We start from the raw sequence: 21,152 nt of genomic DNA on the forward strand, positions 1-21,152 counted from the left end.
TCCTTGGGAATGATTAACTCTATCCCAAGAGTCCCTTCGCACAGGGTAGATTCTGACTGGTTAGGTTATTCCTATTTCCCAAAGTCCAAAATCCTTTTAAATCAATCTTTTTAGGAATCTCTTTTATAAAGGAACTCTTGTTCCTGATAGTTAGTGGATCTGGCCACAGCATGTCCATGCAACCACAAACTCTATTTCTATCTAAAAAGACAAAGTCTAGCATCCTTCAATTCTGCAGTACAAACAAATACTTAAAGTAGGCATCAACAAGTAAAGGCCAAGATGGGATATAGCCTGATAGTCTGTAGTCACGCCAGGTAATACCTTTTGTAAATTAGTTGCTGTGGGTATCACTCTGTGTAAATAAAGTTCTGATTGGCCAGTGGCCAGGCAGGAAGTATAGGTAGGACAAGAGAGAAGAGAATTCTGGGAAGTAGAAGGTTGGGGGGAGACACCGCCAACTGCCGCCATGAAAAGCAACATGTAAAGACAATGGTAAGCCACAAGCCATGTGGCAAAGTATAGACTAACAGAAATGGGTTAATTTAAGATAGAAAATGTAGATAACAAGCAGCCTGCCACGGCCATACAGTTTGTAAGCAATATAAGTTTTTGTGTGCTTTCTTGGTTGGGTCTGAGTGACTGTGGGACTGGCGGGTAAGAGAGATTTGTCCTGACTATGGGCCAGGCAGGAAAACTCCAACTACAAATGGCGCCCAATGTGGGGCAAGAATTTCCACCTAAAACCTGAGAAAAAAGATTCTAAAACAGAGCTAAAAACAGCTTCCTAATTGTTTCTCTCAAGTTAGCGGCAGCCTGCCGGTTTGAGCTACTATGGCGGGTTCCTGAAGTGTGAGTCTGACCTGCAGTGTGGCGGGAATGAGGAGTCTACAAGTGACACTTCACTCTGCTGCATGGTAGATTTAGTCTTTGCTAGTTTAAAACCAAAAAAAAAAAAAGACAAAAAGTTTCTGGGCTATGCACAGCTTTGATAGAACTGCTTCTGATAGTTGATGGTACACATGGCTCCAGACCCAGAGCTGGCAGTAAACTGTACTACCACCATGTTGGGAAGCTGAGGTGAGCGGAGCCAGCAGCCACAGCGGCGTTTCAGTCTTACAAAGATGGATATTACACAGAGAATCTGGTTTATATTGTCTTTGGGGTATTTAACTGCAAGAAAAGATTTGATCATAAAAGCTGTTGAGTTAAACAAATATGTAATTTTTAAAGGTACCTTGACTTCAAAATTTGGATATAAGCATATGTTGCTTTGGAAAGGAGTCTCTGCTTTTGTTTCCACAGAAAACCAGAGGCTGTGGATTTGTTCCAGATTAAGATATATCAGGTTTGATCAGCCAAGACCACCTGAAAGCTCTCCAATGACACAACGACTTCCAGAATAGTTTCAAGGCAACTGGCTCAGAGGTTCATCCTAATGGACTACTCTATAATCCTAAAATTTTCTTTGTGTTCCTATAAGATACAGCACCCCCCTCCAGCAGAAAGTAGTGAGAAAATCTACGCCCACATTCCCAAAATTATCAAGCTGGCTTTGGAGATGGAATTGGCTCACTTCTTCTCTAAACCCAGATATATTGCTAAAAGAAAAGGTTAAGAGACTCTTGTGTCCCAAATCAGAAGAGCCCTCTGGTGTGGGACAGAGAAAAACCAATATTTTTCTTTAATGCAGTTTGATTATAAAGGAGATCTTTTTCTAAAGATGAAAAGGGGATATGATATAGATATAATAGGATGAAAGGGTAGATTAGGGAACTTACATCTAAAGAGCAACAACTTGTTTAAAATGTTTTACATTGGTTTAGATTTTAGTCTATTGATACAAACTTAGTTAATTTTGTTATATTGTGTGTATATTTCTACTCTTGTTTAAGGTATTATGTTTATAAAGCTCATTTAAAATTGTAATGGATAATTAAAAATAGATTAATAACTGGTCATCTATGATAATCATACTCATAGCCATGTTAGTTAAGTCTTCTAGGTATACACAGAGATATTTCAGATAGACAGGTAATCTTCAAACACTTCAAAGGTCTACAGAATATGGCATTTAAAATATTTTTAAAATTTAGACTTTCTGGACAGTGAGACATGTCTGCTCCTGGCAGCACCGATTTACTTCAGAGAGGAGAATGGGCATTGAAGACACTTCATATCTTATCTTCACCTTGGCAAAAATAGCCATTTGGGCAAGAAACTGTTCTTGTGTGGACTGCTTGATCAACTGGACATGCAGGACCCATAGAAAGGTGACCACTGAACTTTGTTTGACAAAATGGTCCTTCAGGTTCCTGCTTCGCAAAGGACATTCTACAGGACACTAAAAAAAGTGACCAAGAGACTCTAGCCCTGTGGGCTGAAGACAAATGCCCCAACTTTACAAAGGAACATTAAGTGACTGTCCAGGCTGCCAGCTGTCTCTTTCTACTCTTGCAAGACTCCTGAAAAATGTTTACATCCTTCTCCCGGTTCTCAGGTAATGATATATCCTTCTGAGGTCTTTGATGTGGTTGAAGACTAGATAGTTATAACTTCCTCAGTTATGATAAAAGATACGTTAGATATAAAACCTTAGACTCATAAATATGATAGATAGGATATCTTCTTTAATATTGTAACTGTAATTCTTGCTTGATAATTGTTTTGTTATATGTAATTGTACTATGTAAAAGTTAAAACCTTCCTTAAAAAAAAAAGAAAAGGGGAAGTGCTGTGGGTATCGCTCTGTGTAAATAAAGTTCTGATTGGCCAGTGGCCAGGCAGGAAGTATAGGCGGGACAAGAGAGAAGAGAATTCTGGGAAGTAGAAGGTTGGGGGGAGACACTGCCAACCGCCGCCATGAAAAGCAACATGTAAAGACAATGGTAAGCCACAAGCCATGTGGCAAAGTATAGACTAACAGAAATGGGTTAATTTAAGATAGAAAAGGTAGATAACAAGCAGCCTGCCACGGCCATACAGTTTGTAAGCAATATAAGTTTTTGTGTGCTTTCTTGGTTGGGTCTGAGTGACTGTGGGACTGGCAGGTAAGAGAGATTTGTCCTGACTATGGGCCAGGCAGGAAAACTCCAACTACAGTTAGTCTTCCTCAGTTTCAAGTCCATACCTCATAATGGTGAGGTTTGGTTCTTAACCTTGTGTTTATATACATAGTTTAAAACACAAGACTCAGTAAGAGGTACAGGGGCAGGGATTGGAGGAGGCTGAGTCCAATGGAACCTTAATAGCAATTGGTCTATATTCCAGGGACAGTCCATTTAAGAGACACATCTGTAGCTTCTACTTTTTACCTGGGTATGGTGCATCTATGGTGTAAGAAGACCTACCTGCACCACAATAGGAGTAGAGAGAAACATGTTGTAGGGTCCTTTCAATGTTACTTCCAGTGTCCCTTTGGCTACTCACTTGACAAAGAGGGATTCGCTGGACTTAAACATGGGGAAATTGCTGGCTGACTCTGGGGTTGCCTGGGTTTCTCAGATAGTTCACTGAATAGCATGTACATAGAACTGGATGGTCTTTTCTTGAAAAAGGCATGGTGAGAGTTTTTTCAATAGCTGATCTCTGAGGCTGGAAAATAGACAGGGAATTCTTCCAAATATAATCTATAGGGAGGTGATCACTTGCTATATGGGGTTCAGGAAACTGAGGCAAAGTAAAGGAAGAAGGACTATAAATCTTTCTCTGTACTCTAATGAGAGTTTTGCTAGAGTTTCCATTGATATCCTGTTCATTCTTTTATCAACCAAGAATTCTGAGGTCTAGATACACAATGAAGTTTTAACTCTATGTTTAAAATCAACGTTATTAACAGAGAGGGTTTTGGCCATGAAAATCAGTCTACTGTTGGATCATTTTGCTAGAAAGAGGAAAATCAGGGTACTCCTTCATGCAGGAGTTTTTTTTAAGGTACTATTTCAACAGATTCAGTCTCCTTGGGAAAATTGCTACTCATCCAAAAAAAGGTACTTTAAGAAAGTAGCAAATATTTTTAGCCTCCCACAGTCTGCCACAGCCATATCTGATGGGAAGAACAAAAGTCTGAAACCCAGAACAGCTGAATGACAAAGATAAAGATCAAGCAAAGCTGAGCTTCCTGATGACCTGCATACCACCTTTGGTTTTCATCTCTACCAGTTTCATAATTGGGTCACTTTTAATATTTGTACAATTTGGGGTTATTAGAATTGATGGAACATTTTTTTAAATCATGTATGCCTTGTCTCAGGAATGGTGCTTCTAAGCTTCCCTGGGACAGTCCTGAACATACTATTCACCCCTTCTAGGAAGAAGGTCTTCTTTACACTTTGTAAGTGGTGACACAGATAAAGTAGCCAGAGCTCTGTTTATGAGATTATAGTGTGGGATACTTTCTGTACTCTGTGAATATATGTTGTTCCCATTGGTTAATAAATAAGCTGCTTTGGCCAATGGCAAGGCAGCTTTTAGGCAAGTGGGCAATCTAAGGAGAGAGACAGTAAAGATATAGGCAGAGAGTGGAGAGATGCTGCCCTATTACCCAAGGAGCAACATAGCAGCAGACTGGTAAAGCCATGGAACATGTGGCAAAACATAGATTAATAGAAATGATTTTATCAAAGATACATGAGTTTGCTATCAGGAGGCCAGCCCTAGGCATTACAGTTTGTAAATAATATTAAGCCTCTGAGTGATTATTTTATAAGTGGCCATGGGACTGTGGGGTAAGGCAGGACTGGAGGAATCCTTCTGGCTTCATTTGGCTGCCTAATGTGTTGGCTTGAGTTTCCACCTAAAACCTGAGGTAACTTTAAAAGAGATTCTAAAACATATCCAAAAACAGCTTTCTATTTCATGTCTCATGCCATATATGTAGGACATGGGCTGTGAGACACTGTAGCATTTGGGCTTGAGTGTAGCATATCACATTCCAGCTTCAGTACACAGAGATGTTTTCAACCTGTACAGAATATTTCATGTTGGATTTAGCCATTACTCATACAGACAAAAAAGGGTTTATATACCAGCTGTATGCTGTCTGATGGCAGTGTGTATCCCAGAGTTGTTGGGATAAGCATGACTTTCATGGGTACCTCTATTATGTTGGGAAGCTGAAGTGGGTGGAGTCAGCAGCCATGGCTGCAGCTTCAATCTTAGCCCTGCAGCAGTTTGTAATGATCAAAAAAAGAATTATATGTGCACATAAGACTGACTCAGATGGAATAAACCTCCAAATGATTTACATTATGTGTAAAAATATACATAGGCTTGGAAGAAAGAGGACAAAGAGAATAGACTGTTATGTAAAGTAATAGGTGATTTTAAAAAATAAAGTCTTTAAAGAAACAATGAAAGTAATGTAAAAATAAACCATGTAAAAATGAAAATCATAGAGAATGTCTGGATTATATTGCCTGTGGGATTTTTAACTGCAGAAAGACATTTTATTATAAAGGCTGATGAGCTAAAACAATATACACATATTTTAATGGTATCTTGATTTCTAAATTTGTGTCTAAGTATGTGTTGCTTTGGAAAATAGGTTCTGCTTTTATTTCCACAGACAATGAGAACTTATGGATTGTTTCCAGGATAATATGGTTTGATCAACCAAGACCCCCTGAAAAGTTTCCAAAAACAACCATGGCCCAGAAAATCCAGCATCCAAAATCAACTTCAAAGAAACTGGATGTGATGATCCATCCTCACAGATTATTACAGCCAAGATTTAATTATAATTCTTAATTTTCTCAGGATCCCTTAAAGATTACCAGTGCCCACAATCAGCAGGAAGTAGCCTAGAAAATTATGCCCACATTACCAAAAAATTGATTATGGATGTTTGCCCTTGTTTGGGGGTTGGCTACAAATTGCTATTGGTCATAATAAGTTTCTTTCTAAAAGAAGAAAGGTGGATATGATACAGAAATGTAGGATATTGATACAATAGGATGAAGGGTAGATTATTGAGTCTACTTTTAAACAGAAACAACTTGTTTAAAATGTTTTACATTGCTATGGATTTTAGTTTATTGTTACAAATTTAAAGTTAATTTTGTTATACTATATGTATGTATCTACTCTTGTTTAAGGTATTATGTTTGTGCAGCTCATTTGAAACAATAATGTGTGATTAAAAATACAGTTCATGAGTCAGCTATGACAATCAAACTTATAGTCATATAAGTTAAATTTTCTATGTATATATAGATATATTTTGATTAGGTAGGAAATCTTCAAACACTTCAAGGACCTACAGAATATGGCATTTAAAGTGTTTAAACTTAGACTTTAAGGACAATGAGACAAGTCTGCTCCTGTCAATACTGATTTACTACATAAAAGATAATAGGCATCAAAGAAACTCTATATGAAGTTTGCTTTCCTTATGGTAAAAGTTAGCCATTTGGGCAAGAAATTGTTCTTGCCTGGACTGATTGACAAAATGTTGCATTGACTGGACGTACAGGACCCATGAAAAAATGACCACTAAATTTTGCCAAAACAAGACGATATGGTCCTTCAGTTTCCTGCTTTCAAAAGGATATTGCCAGACATTCTTATGAACACAGGAAAAAGTGACTGAAAAATTCTGGGACTATATGCTGAAGATGGATACCTCAACATTACAGAGCATTTAGATAAATGTCCAGGCAGCCAGCTGTCTCTGCTTTTCTAGAGTTTTGGAAGTTGTTTACAATGCTGTTGCTGTTTACTTAGGTTATATTATATCCTTCTGGGGTCCCTGATGTAGTTGAAGCCTAGATAGTTATAATTATAATTTTCATTGGGTATGATAAAAGATAAATTAGCTATGAAACCTTAGATTCACAAATATAGAATAGATGGAATAATTTAATTTTGCCAAAAACATGTAGACTATATATTGTAACAGTAATTCTTGTTTAATAACTGTTTTGTTATATATAATTTTACTATATGAAAATTAAAACCTCCCTTTTGATTGGATAGAAAAGGGGAAGTATTGGGGAATGTCTTTCTGTACTCTGTGAATAGATTTTTTCCCACTGGTTAATAAATAAGTTGCTTAGGTAAATATCAAAGCATCTTACAGACAGGTAGGAAATCCAAGGTGAGACAGGAAAGAGAAAGGCAGAGTCTGGGGAGACATCAGTCTGCTGCCCAAGGAACATGCCAACAAACTACTAAAGCCACAAAACGCATGGAAAAACATAGATTGATAGAAATATGTTAATTTAAGATATAAAAGCTGGCTAGCAAGTGGCCTGCCATAGACTATACAGTATGTAAATAATAGTAAACCTCTGAGTGGTTATTTTATAAATGGTTGATGGACTACAGTGCCAGGTGGGAACAATGGAACCAAGGACCTGAGAAAACTTTCAACAACAAGGCTGTGAGACATGCTTGAAACATCTCTTCCTGGATTAGTGAGAAACAAGATAATCAAAACACAGTAAACTTAAAAAGGTCAACATGATTTAGTGAGCTAGAGGAGTTGGCCACAGATCAGATTACAAGCCTCTTCCATCAATATACTCAGACAATTTTGTGACATATACAGTAACAAAGTTAGATTAACTGAAGATAACTCTTCCCTACACAGAGACTTATACTGATGAGCAAAGAATGATGTAGAAAGATGATAAAAATATGAGGTATCAAGACTTCTCTTTCTTAGAAAATTTAACACATGCACAGCCACTATGTTGGCATATGGCCATGGAACAACAGAATGCCAGGATTAGATTTATGAACAAAATGTATAAAAATATAGATATGAACATTGTATTATGCCAGAATTTGAATAATAACTGCAAGTGTTTTATCCTGATGAGTGTTACTGGGCACTCAGACCATTAAGAATTAATAATACAACTATTTGGGACATGGCAATATGCCAGAATGGCTTGGAAATTTTGTTTTGGTCTCAAATCCTTGAAGCAACCAGAGCTACAAGCCTGAGAAAAGACTACCATAAGCCTCTAGATTCTTAAAAAATGGTTTATAAGTTTAATGAGTAAGAATGATAACTCTGTTTATTAATTATATAAAAACGAGGGAAAACGATTGGAAAGGATATCTGTTCTGTCATAATGTGATAATGATGATGAAAAGATAAGTAAAAGGAAGTGAAACACATTTCCAAAAACAATAATGATATAATCTATGTTTTGGAACATCATGACTGTATGCCTGATTATTGAATTCTGTAGGAATAAAGAAGCTTCCTTTTTGCTAGTCAGTCAGGCTGCAAGATTCTCCCAATTACTATGGCCTCGCTCACTTCCTTTCCTCACCAACTCCTTTCATCCTCTCCTGGGATGTGTCCTACTGGAAGTGGCTCCCATCAGAATTGGACAAGCCATATCAAAATGTTCTTCCTCTCTGTCCATCTACCCTAAATCAAAACTAAGAAGTGTCCCATGCCTGTTTCCTCCCATGGGGACTCTTGCATCCACCCATCTTCAGACCCTGCCCTCATTGGAGCTGGATTCTGGCAGAAGTCAGTCTTTCCAAAGCTTCCCAGGGTGTTGGTCTCTCATTTGGACCCCTTTGTGGTACAAATTTCAATTTGTGTGTGCACAAAACTGATATATGACTGAGAAACCCCATGCTATTGTATCCAGTATAGGTATAACATGCCTTGGAGTGAACAACTCAGAAGGGTTTTGGTCTCCAGATGAGTAGCCTGATAAGTGTTAGTTGTCAGAGTCCAGGCAGATATTTTTTGAGAGAATGATCTTTTATTATTGCATCCTCCATTAACATATGCCTTTGAACTGTTCATTTTTTTTAATCATGCAGACTCAGGCTGGGTTGTGGGTTGTGTCATCAGAGCATCAATAGGCCCAACTTGTCTTAGGGTTATCTGTCAGATAATGAGTTCAAGTGCCTGGTCATGGAGCACAGTAAGTTCTACAGAAAGCCACATAGCCCCTACAAGGGACAAGATTATTTGTTGTCCTTTTTCCCAGCATTGAGAAGCCCACTTTATCTATAGATCATTCAGTTGACATGCCAAGTTGTAAAAGTACACCAACTAATGTTGCATGTATATGGTAGTCGACTATTTTTCCCCATCTGAGATTCTAGATGAGGTCAATCAGTACTTCTCCCTAAAATGAGGTACACGGTTGGTGAAAAACTATTTAAGTAAGTACTGTTTCTGCCATTTACCTGGTTTCATCTTTCAGTCTTGAATGAGCACCTGCAGGTCATCACCAGGCAAGAGGACAGCTGGATTGTTGACAAAATGGACTCAAGATGGGGCCGGGAGTAGGGTTTTGTACTGGGTCACAGAGTCATTGTACAGTTGGTGTTGTTTTGTTGCTCAGAGGAAGACCTCATCTGCAGTTGATGTTATGAATATCAGATTCTGACACTGTTAACTCACTTGTTTTCTTTTAATAAGCTAGCAGTAGTCTCCAAAAATCTTTGACAGGTTGGCCATCCTGAGGCTATACGGTCAAATCATTTGGACAGATGTGACACAGGGAATTTCCATGCATGACCTCAACGTTTGGGTAAAATCCCCTTAGTCTTTTGTGTCATAGACAGATGAATAGGTTTTGTGGCATCTGGAAGTCCCAGGGCGGGAACTAAATTCAGAGTACTTTTGAAAACCTTGAGTGCCTTTTGTTTAGTCTCACTAAAAATAAAGGGCTGAGTTTCCATGCTTTGTGCTCATGTATACAGACATTTTTATTTCCACAAACTATGCTATGCAGAAGCTGACATACTCAGTTGCACCTAGGAATTCTAGAACCTGCCCATTGTCTCTGGAGTTGCAATGTGAAGGATGGCAGCAATCCTGCTGAGACAGTCTCCTCTTTCCTCCCTCTGCTTGTAGCCAAGAGAGGTAACATTCTACAAACATGGCCCTTTTCAGCTGATGTTATACAGGCCAAATTCTGTAAATCTTTTAAAAGTCCCTCAATGTCACTTTTATAAGTTATTTTCCCTGTAAAGGAAGGGCAAGAGGTTAGCATTTAATGTCTCCTCAAATATAGTTGGAGAGTTTTTAAATCCTCAATTCATCCTGATCCAGTTACGTTTCCCATTATAGACCTCCTTCTAGGTCTGTCTATTTAAAAGAAAAGATGGGTTGACTCACCTCTGCCAATATGAGGCAGAAAAATACATCTTTCAGAACCAGGAGAGTGTATACCTTTTTCTCTGGAGGAATCAGACTCAGGAAAATCATAGGTCCTAGATTTCTTTACAGGCAGCAGACGAGTATTCCAGGATAACTGACAGGACACCAATGTGCCTGTCTAGTCTCACCATTCAATATGGGCTTCAACTTTCCCCTTTGCTTCCAATAACATTTTGTTTTGTTAAATCTAGATAGAGATAGCTGAAGCAGTTGGTTGAACAATTATAGGAACTTGGTGTTGGGCCAGGTCTGCAGGGTTGGTTTCCTCTGGCAAAAGGCAAGACACCAAAATTATGCTTGTTTTCTGTAAGTCTGTATCTCATTATCAGAGAAGGTGGTGATGACTTTTACTTTATGCAAAAGATCTTTTCCCATTCAGTCCCTTGTTGTTAAATACAGGTTAAACTACCTCTAAAAACTAGGACCTAAGTAAACGTTAATTTTTAAAATTTATAACATTTTCTTAACATCTGATGCCAGCTGGAAGACAAAAGAAATCTTTCTAGGAGCTGTCCATACTCATTGAAAAAGTACCCAGCCAAAGTTGAATAAAGCTCTTTGGTCAATGTTGGACAGAAAGGAGAATATGTTGTGTCCATGCTGTGTTTTCTGGCAGACATCACCATTACCAGCATCACAGGTGGTTTTTTTTTTCCCTTAGTTTTTTTTATTTTACAGAGAATTGTGTGTTTAGAGTTTTTAAATTATATGGATTTTTGGTTAATAAGAAGTCATAAATCATGAAGAAAAATAAGTATAAATTTCACTTTTCCTTCAGGCTCAGTCCAGGGGAATTTCTTCTTCTTCATGACATCTCAGAGCAGATTAAGTGTGGAGGGAATGCTCCCCTGGTGTAACAATTTCTCCCTCCCTGTGTTCATTCTGCTTAGATGCAGGAGATCCTGGATGAGAAGCCTGAATCCTTGCCATCTCCAAACTGGGGCCAGTGTGTATTTTGAGCAGGAATCAAACAACAAACAAAAAGAGAAAGTACTTCTGCTTCCAGAGTGGGACAGGTTGAGGTGTTTATTTGTTTGTTTGTTTGTTTGTTTGTTTTACTGAGGGACCTAGATGAGCCAAAAAGATTTGTGTCCCCAACAACAAGAGGCCCATGTCTTAAGCCAGTTTGCAGGATAATGTCATGCTTGGGAATGTCAAGAATTAATACAGGGAAACTAAACTAAGAGAAATGCATAGAAACACACACACACACACACACACACACACACACACACACATGCGCGCACACACACACACACACGCACACACACACACACACACACACACACACAGAGAGAGAGAGAGAGAGAGAGAGAGAGAGAGAGAGAGAGAGAGAGAGAGAGAGAGAGAGAAATGCAGTAAAAACAACCTGTGCTAGCCACATCACATTCATACACTTGAGCAGATATAGGCATCCACTGTCATCTCACATGGTTCCTGACCACTGGATCAGCATCCATCTCTGACCTCCTTCATGTCCAAAAAGAAGGCACCATGATCTAAATTACCTGCAGATGTGACAGATCAGGAGTCTTTCTAATTTGTTTCCTTTTGGGTTGAGGTTCTGAGACACCTTATGTCTCATGATCTTGTTCTGACATTTTGGTGGAACCTCAGGAAATGTTGTAGATATTCACCATAGATCACTGCTTGGATATGAGTTTAACATAATAGAAAGTCTCTATTAGCTGGCTTACTACTATAAAGGGTGCTCAGGATCTCAGTCTTTCACTAAGACTTTATCAGGATGAGTTCTTAAGCACAAAAATCATCTTCTGAGTTTACATACTTCAGTTAACCAGAGCTATTAGCCAGAAGTGAAACTACCCGAGCAAAAAGAAAGATAGTATACTTAGAGACATTCCCAAAACAATGGACTTTGTTGGATTAGGTCTTTGTTTTCCTTTTTGACAGCTGGTGTTCTCTACCTGCTGAGTTTTACATTTTTACTGAACCCTCCATGACTGAATCAGTTGTGCTAAAGTCTGAGGGCCTACTAAGTGCTGGGCTCCTGTTACACTAGTTGAACTGTGAAAGTTATGCACTAGGGTGGAAGAGTGCAGTCCAGTACCAGCTTGATAACTCCATGGTCTATGACTCATCCATATATTGTCTTCAGCAATACCATCTTTCCATCAAGTTCAGAAACAACAGGCAGTTTTTCTCAAAATAAATTATTTTGAATAAAAGTATTTATTAATGCATTGAGATTTTCAAATAATTTATCACACTCACATTAATTCCTGCCACTTCCTTAACCCTTCTTCATATTGTCTCTCTTAATTTGAAGACAATGTCTTGCAACAGTTTCCCTGGTCCTCTTGCTCATAAGAGTCTTACAACCCCTCTACTACAAAGTTTCCTGATTTTTAAGTGTAAGAGTTGTATGGTCAATATATTAATTGTACATAGACACACTGCTGTTGGTAAAACAGTATATTTTAAAAGTTATGACATCCTATAATGATCTGTGTCTACCATATAAAGAAGTATCATTATATAGGGTGGGGTTTAGATGTAGAAGTACAGTGAAAGACACAGCTCCCTTCCTATCCCATCATGCCTTAACTCCATTTACATAACTGACAGTTATTCAAGGCTACAAGTGTCATGATTCCACCTATCAGAATATTTTGTTCTGCTGACTAGTGCAGTCACTCACTGGCCTTACAGATGGACAGGACTACTGAGGACTACTGATGGCCTTTCTTCATTGTGAGCTTGAATGACTTCTGTCACTATGGGAGCTGGTCCTCAGTAGGGAGGATTCCAGGTAAATCCAGATAGATAATTTTACATGCTGTCTGAAGTGTTGTGATATCTTCAGAAATAGGATCTTACCTCCTTTTTCTGGAAGACACAAAGGGCATGGAGCACAGCCTTTATTTCTGGAGTAAGTCTCTTGGATTCTCCTAAAAATGAAAATTCAAATACAGGTGTCCAAGGCCTGGCACTAGATTTTTATTATTAATTTATGATATTTTTTTGAGCTGAGAATCAAACCCAGGGCCTTGTGCTTGCTAGGCAAACACTCTACCACTGAGGTAAATCCCCAACACTATCATTTTATGATATTTCATTGAAACTTATTTTTCTAAATTTCAGACATTGACAATAAAATAAGGAATGTATCAGAAGGTAAAAATGTTTCAGGTGAAGTGATATTACCTGAGTTTACATACACAGAAATTTCATGAGTGCACCTCTAACTATACAGAACTGCATGTGGAGGTTACCCTCTATCTTTTGATCATTATATTTAAAAATCAAACATTTACACAGTGGCACACACACACATAAAATCAAAATACACTAATGGTACCAACAAACATAAATACACAAAAGAGAATTTTGTCAAAGAATCAAAACTATTTAAGATATGAGTCACAAGAATTAAGTGGTATTCTTTGATGAAGATATTTTCTTGGAAAGCTGGGTGTCTTAATGGAGGAATATTAATTTTCCTCTAACCATAGAAACTATACAACAAACAACAATACAACAGGAAATATTATACTTTTTAAGGTCATTTTTCTACGTTCATAGGCAAACTTTTAATGTACCAAATACAAATAGAAAATACAGTAAGCAGCCATAGGACAGCTAATTATAAGGGTAATACTTATATGATCTTATATCATCTTATCAAATTAACACAATTTGTTGAATTCCAGTCATTTATTGGGAGATTTCAAATGAGTGTTTTATATAAACACTAATATTTGAACTATAAAATTATAGCATTAATCTGCAGCTATATGTGGTCTATAATATCATGAGGTGTACTCTTCTTCAATTTATACAGGTATAATTTAAAAATATACCAGTTGGTTTTGGCCTTGGTATTTGCCATTGAGGAGATCAACAGGAACCCTCATCTTTTACCAAGTATAACTCTGGGATTTGATTTTTATAATATCAACTTCAGTGAGAAAAACATTCTTGTCAGTGCCATTATTTGGCTCACAGGCCTGAGTATTCCCATCTCTAATTATAACTGTGTAAAAGAGAGAAAGTCGGCTGCTGCAATAACAGGACCATCTTGGGCAAAACCTACTCGTATTGTGACACTGCTTCAGCTCTACAAATTTCCACAGGTGAGGAGTTGTATGGGAAAAGGAGCCTGGTCTCCTTTGCTGACATTTCAGAGGCATGTAAAGGTAAGAGGGACAATTGGATTCCTTAGCTATTGAAGTTAAGTGCCCAGACAATTGAAAACAGATCTAATTTCAGTCAATTGAGAAAAGAAAGAAAGAGGAGAATGCAGAAAAAGGGGAATTAATAAAAATGGAGGAGAGACCAGTAAACTCCTGAAAAATCCTGTCAGAGAACTTTGCCTTAAAAATCAGGATGAACCCATCCTCATGCTGACCATTGCCATTAGTTCCTGCAGAAGAGAGATGGTGATTTATGACATTGTTCTTCCTCTTGTTTTCATTTGTTTTCTCTGCAGCTCACACTTGGTCCTTTTGATGCTCCCTTGAGAGACAAAGATCAGTTTCATTCTGTCTACCAGATGGCCCCCAAAGACAGACACATCTCTGGCTCTTGCCATAGTCTCTTTGATGCTTCATTTTGGTTGGACCTGGATTGGCCTTATTGTACCAGATGACAACAGAGGGACTCAGTTTCTAACAGATCTAAGAGAAAATATGGAGAATAATCAAGTATGCATAGCTTTTTGTTGAAATGATTCAAAGTACCTGGAATTCATTTCTATACAAATATTGGAAAAGTCTTGGCATGGTTCAGGAATCATCGGTCAATATCATCATCATTTATGATGACAGTGATTCACTGCAAGGTTTAATGATTGATTGTTTCTCTCAGTGTCTGTGCTACAGGTGTTATATTTAGAAAGGGATCTGGTGCAAATGCATTCAAGAATACTCCCTACTTTCTCTTCTATCAGGTTCAGAGTAACTGGATTTATGTTGAGGTCTTTGATCCACTTGGACTTAAGTTTTGTGCACAGTGACAGACATGGATCTATTTGCAGCCTTCTACACACTGACATCCAGTTATGCCAGCACCATTTATTGAAGATGCTTTCTTTTTGCATTGTACATTTTTGGCTTCTCTGTCAAAAATTATATGTTCATAGGTGTGCAGGTTAATATCAGGGTCTTCAGTTCGATTCCATTGGTCCACATGTTGGTATTTATGCCAGTACCAAGCTGTTTTTATTATGGTAGCTATATAGTAAAGCTTGAGGTCAGGGATCATGAGGCCTCCAGAGGTAATATTATTGTACAGGATTCTTATGGCTATCCTGGATTTTTTTGTATTTACAGAAGAAGTTGAGTATTATTCTTTCCAAGTCTGTGAACAATTGTGTTGGTAATTTGATGGGGATTGCATTGAATCTATAGATTGCTTTTGGTAAGATCACCTTTTTTACTATGTTAATCCTGCCTAACCATGAGCATGGGAGATCTTTCCATTTTCTAACATCATCAATTTCTTTTTTCAGAGACTTAAAGTTCTTGTCATATAGGTCCTTTACATGCTTAGCTGGAGTAACCCAAATGTATTTTATATCATTTGTGGCTATTGTAAAGGGTGATGTATGTCTGATTTCTTTCTCAGCCTGTTTGTCTAGTGTATATAGGAGGGTTACTGATTTTTTTGAGTTGATCTTGTATTCTGCTATGTTTCTAAAGGTGTTTATAAGCTGTATCAGTTCCCTGATTGAATTTTTGGAGTCACTCATGTATATTCTCATGTCATCTGCAAACAGGGAAAGCTTGACTTCTTCCTTTCCAATTTGTATCCACTTAATCTCCTTATGTTGTCTTATTGCTCTGGCTAGAACTTCAAGTACTATATTGAGTAAGTATGGGGAGAGGGGGCAGCCTTGCCTTGTTCCTGATTTTAGTGGTATTGCTTTGAGTTCTCTCCATTTAATTGGATGTTGGCTGCTGCCTTGCTGTAGATCACCTTTATTATGTTTAGGTATGTTCCCTGTATTCCTGATCTCTCCAAGACCTTTATCATGAAGGGGTGTTGGATTTTGTCAAATGCCTTTTCTGTATCTAGTGAGATGATCATGTGGTTTTTTTTTCTTTGAGTTTGTTTATATGGTGCATTACATTGATGGACGTTCATATGTTGAACCATCCTTGCATTCCTGAGATGAAGCCTACTTGATCGTGGTGGATAATTGTTTTGATATGTTCTTGGAGACTTTTTGCCAGTATTTTATTGAGTATTTTGCATCAATGTTCATGAGGGAGATCGGTCTGTAGTTCTCTTTCTTTGTTGCATCTTGGTTTGGTTTAGGAATCAGGGTAATTATAGCCTCATAGAAGGAATTTGGTAATATCCCTTCTGGTTATATTGTGTGGAATAATTTAAAGAGTATTGTATTAAGTCTTCTTTGAAGATCTGGTAGAATTCTGCAATGAAACCATCTGGTCCTGGGCTTTTTTTGGTTGGGAGATTTTTAATGACTGATTCTATTTACTTAGGTGTTATTGGATTATTTAAATGATTTATCTGTTCTTGATTTAACTTAGGTTTGTGGTACCTATCCAGAAAATGATCCATTTGTTTTAGAAATTCCAGTTTTGTGAAGTAGATGTTTTTGAAGTTTGATCTGATGATTCTCTGGATTTCCTCATTGTCTGTTGTTATGTCCCCTTTTCATTTCTGATTTTGTTAATTTGGATGCTAACTCTGCCTTTTGGTTAGTTTGGATAAGGGCTTGTCTATATTGTTGATTTTCTCAAAGAACCAACTCTTTGTTTCATTAACTTTTTTAATTGTTCTCTTTCAATTTTACTGATTTCAGCTCTCAATTTGATAATTTCCTGGAGTCTGTTCCTCCTGGAAGACTTTCCTTGTTCTTGTCCTAGAGCTTTCAGGTGTGCTGTTAAGTCACTAGTGTGAGATTTCTCCAACTTCTTCATGTGGGCATTTAGTGCTACAAATTTCCCTCTTAGCACTGCTTTCAGAGTGTCCCATAGGTTTGGGTATGTGATGTATTCCTTTTCATTGATCTCTGTAGTTTTTTGTTGTTGGTGGTGGTGGTGTCTAATATTAATCCATGGTGGTCTGATAGAACACAGGAAGTTATTCCATTTTTTTTAATCTTTTGAGATTTGCTTTGTGGACAAGTATGTGATCAATTTTAGAGAAGGTTCCATGGGGTCCTGAGAAGAAGGTATATTCATTTATGTTTGGGTGGAATGTTCTGTAGGTATTGATTCAGTCCATTTGAGCCATAATATCAGTTACGTCCATTATTTCTCTGTTAAGTTTAAATTTGGTAGATCTGTCCAGAGTTGAAAATGGGTTGTTGAAGTCTCCCAATAATAATGTGTGGGGTTTTATATGTGATTTATGCTTTAGGTGTGTTTCTTTTCCATATACGGGGGCCCTTGTGTTTGTGGCATAAATGTTAAGAGTTGAGACATCATCTTGGTGGATCTTTCCTGTGATGAGTATGTAATGTCCTTCATCATCTCTTTTGATTGATTTTAGTTTGAAATCTATTTTCCTGGATATTGGGATGTCTACACCAGTTTGGTTCTTCAGACCATTTGAGTGGAAAGTCTTTTATCAGCCTTTTATTCTTAAGTAGTGTCTATCTTTGAATTTGATGTGTGTTTCTTGAATGTATTGTTTCGATGGGTCCTGTTCTCATATACATTCTGTTAGTCTGTGTCTTTTTTTATGTGAATTAAATCCATTGATATTAGGGGGTATTAATGGCCAGTGATTGTTCATCCCTGTTATTATTTTTATTTTTTGGTTGTAATGTGTGTATACTTCTCTTCTCTGGGGTTTACTGCTGTGGTGTTATTGATAACCTGTGTTTTCAAGGGTGTATCTGACTTCCTTAGGTTGGAATTTTCCTTCTAGTGCTTTCTGTAGGGCCAATTTGAGGATAAGTATTGTTTAAATCTGGTTTTGTCTTAACGTCTTGTTCACTCCATCTACGATGATTGAATGTTTTGCTGGGTATATTAATCTAGGCTGGCATCTATGGTCTCTTAGTGTCTGCATTATATCAGGCTGGGTCCTTTTGGCTTTCTAAGTGTCCATTGAGAAATCGGTTGTTATTCTGATGGGTTTGCCTTTATAAGTCACTTGGCCTTTTTCCTTTGCTGACTTTCATATTCTTTCTTTATTCTCTACGTTTAATTGTTTAATTATTATGTGGCAAGCGGAATTGGTACAGAATTTTACCATTATTTCACAGAAGACATAACACAACTACTTCTCAAATTATTTCACAAATTATAAAGAGAGGAACATTGTCCAAACCAAGGAAGAACCCAACAAATAAGAGAACTATTGCCCAATCTCCCTCATGAACATAGGTGCAAATTTTCTCAATATGTTAAAATCAAAGGAGCCAAGCACACATTTAAATGATCTTTCACCATGATCAACTATGTTTCATCTTAGAGGTGTAGGGATGCTACAACAGATGAAAATCAATAAATGTAATCCACCATCTAAAGAAACTGAAAGAAAAAAACCACAGTATCATCTCACTGAATGCAGAAAACGCCTTTGACAGAATTCAACACCCCTTTATGATGGAAGTAGTAGAGAAATTAGAGAAATAAGAGATATACTGCAGGTAACCAAATGAAGTTTACATCAAGCCCATGCCTAAATGAACTTAAATGAAGAGAAAATCATAGTGATTCCTCCACTGCTAAGAGTATTAATAGGGACACTCTCATTGATTCCTGAGAATTTCCATTACTCTAGGTTTCTAGATCATCACAGAGATGGCCCCCAGATTACAGTTGTCTCACCCAGTACTCCCTGAAGGGGACTGATCTAACACATCTGCATACATGCTACAGTTGTGTAGCTTAGTCTTCTCATGGGAATACTAACAATGGGATGAGGATCTGTCTCTAACTCTGTTGCCTGATTTTGAAATGCATTACTCCTACTGGTTTGCCTACTTTATTCTTAATAGAAGAGGAATTGCTCAGTCTTACTGCAACTTTATATACCATGGCTGGCTGATATCCATGGGAGGCCCACATGTATCTGAATGGAAACAGGAGGAGTACTGGAAGGGTATTTTAAGGAAGTGGGAGGATAAGTGGGTCTGGGAGAGGGGAGGGAGAAAAACTGATTGGGTTTTTAAAGCACCAAGAAATAAACATACATACAAAGAAATAACCTGTGTGGAATAACATAATGGTTCATAAGGTATTAATAATGGTACTAGACATTAGTTTTGGCATGTGCATTATGTCCCAATAGACAAAGCCATAAAAAGATTAAGTATCTAGTCCATTAAGATTAAAGAATTTTGCTTTCTTCTTTCTAATTTTTCAAGTTTTATTGAAAACATAGTCTTTTCTCATACAATATATTCTGATCATAGCTTTCCACCCCTCCACTGATTCCAGTTCCACCCAATCTTCCCTCAAATTAACATTCACTTGATTTCCTTCTCAGACTGTTTGTCAATTGTTTATAGGATGGGTACTGAACTTTTTGAGTTGATCTTGTATCATACTATATTGATGAAGGTGTTTATAAGCTATATAAGTTCCTTGGTCAAATTTTTGGGGTCATTCATGTATGCTCTCATGTCATTTGCAAAAAGTGATAGCTTGACTTCTTCCTTTCCCATTGGTATCTCCTTAATCTTCTTATATTGTCTTATTGCTCTGACTAGAACTTCATGTACTATATTGGATAAGTATGGGGAGAAGGGACAGCCTTGTTTTGTTCCTGATTTTAGTGGAATCACTTTGAGTGTCTCTCCATTTAATTTGATGTTGCCTTTTGGCATGCTGTAGATTGCCTTTATTGTGATTAGGTATATTCCCTGTATACCTGATCGCTCCAAGACCTTTATCATGAAGGGGTGTTGGATTTTGTCAAATGCATTTTCAGCATCTAGTGAGATTATTATGTGGTTTTTTTCCTTTCAGTTTGTTTATATGGTGTATTACATTGATGGGTTTTCCAATATTGAACCACCCTTGCATCCCTGGGATGAAGCCTACTTGATCATGGTGGATTGGATAATTGTTTTGATGTGTTTGATGTGTTCTTGGAGACTGTTTGCCAGTACTTTACTGAGTGTTTTCGTATCAGTGTTCATGAGGGAGATCAGTCAGAAGTTCTCTTTCTTAGTTGCATCTTTGTTTGGTTAAGGAATCAGGGTAACATCACCCTTTATAGTAGCCAAAAATTATATAAAGTACATTGGGGTAACTATAACTAATCAAGTAAAGGACCTATGTGACAAGAACTATAAGTCCATGAAAAAAGAAATTTGAAGAAGTCAGAAAGAGAAAAGATCTGCCATGCTCATGGATAGGCAGGATTAACATAGTAAAAATGGCAATTAACAAAAGCAATCTACAGATTCAATGCAATCTGCATCAAAAGCCCAACACAATTCTTCACAGACCTGGAAAGAATAATACTCAACTTCATATAGGAAAACAAAAAACCCAGGATAGCCAAAGGAAATACGTACCAAAAAAAAAAAAACCCAAAACAAACAAACAAACAAAAAAAAAAAAACCCTCCAGTGCTGTGGATTTTGCTCTGTATAAATAAAATGCTGTTTGGCCAGTGGCCAGGCAGGATATATAGGCAGGACAAGAGAGAAGAGAATTCTGGGAGGTGGAAGGCTGAGGCAGACAGACACCGCCAGCTGCCGCCATGAGAAGCAACATGTAAAGACACTGGTAAGCCCCAAGCCATGTGTCAAAGTATAGATTAAAAAACACAATAACCTCCAGAGGCATTATGATCCCTGGCCTCAAGCTCTACTGTAGATCTACAGTAATAAAAACAGCTTGGTACTGGCATAAAAACCAACATTTGGATGAATTGAATCGAATTGAAGACTCTGACACTAACCCCCACACCTATGAACATTTAATCTTTGACGAAGAAGCCAAAATGGTACAATGGAAAAAAGAAAGCATCTTCAACAAATGGTGCTGGCATGACTGGATGTCAACATGTAGAAGGCTGCAAATAGATCCATATCTGTTACTGTGCACAA

At 37.6% G+C, this 21,152-nt stretch overlaps 1 pseudogene; it reads left to right on the forward strand.

Annotated features, from left to right (window-relative positions):
• The first annotated feature begins 282 nt into the window (after positions 1–282).
• LOC118574990 overlaps positions 283–21,152 on the forward strand; it is a 38,762-nt pseudogene continuing 17,892 nt past the window's right edge.

This window comes from Onychomys torridus, unplaced genomic scaffold, assembly GCF_903995425.1.
Source record: "Onychomys torridus unplaced genomic scaffold, mOncTor1.1, whole genome shotgun sequence".
In the NCBI taxonomy this organism is placed as follows: domain Eukaryota; kingdom Metazoa; phylum Chordata; class Mammalia; order Rodentia; family Cricetidae; genus Onychomys; species Onychomys torridus.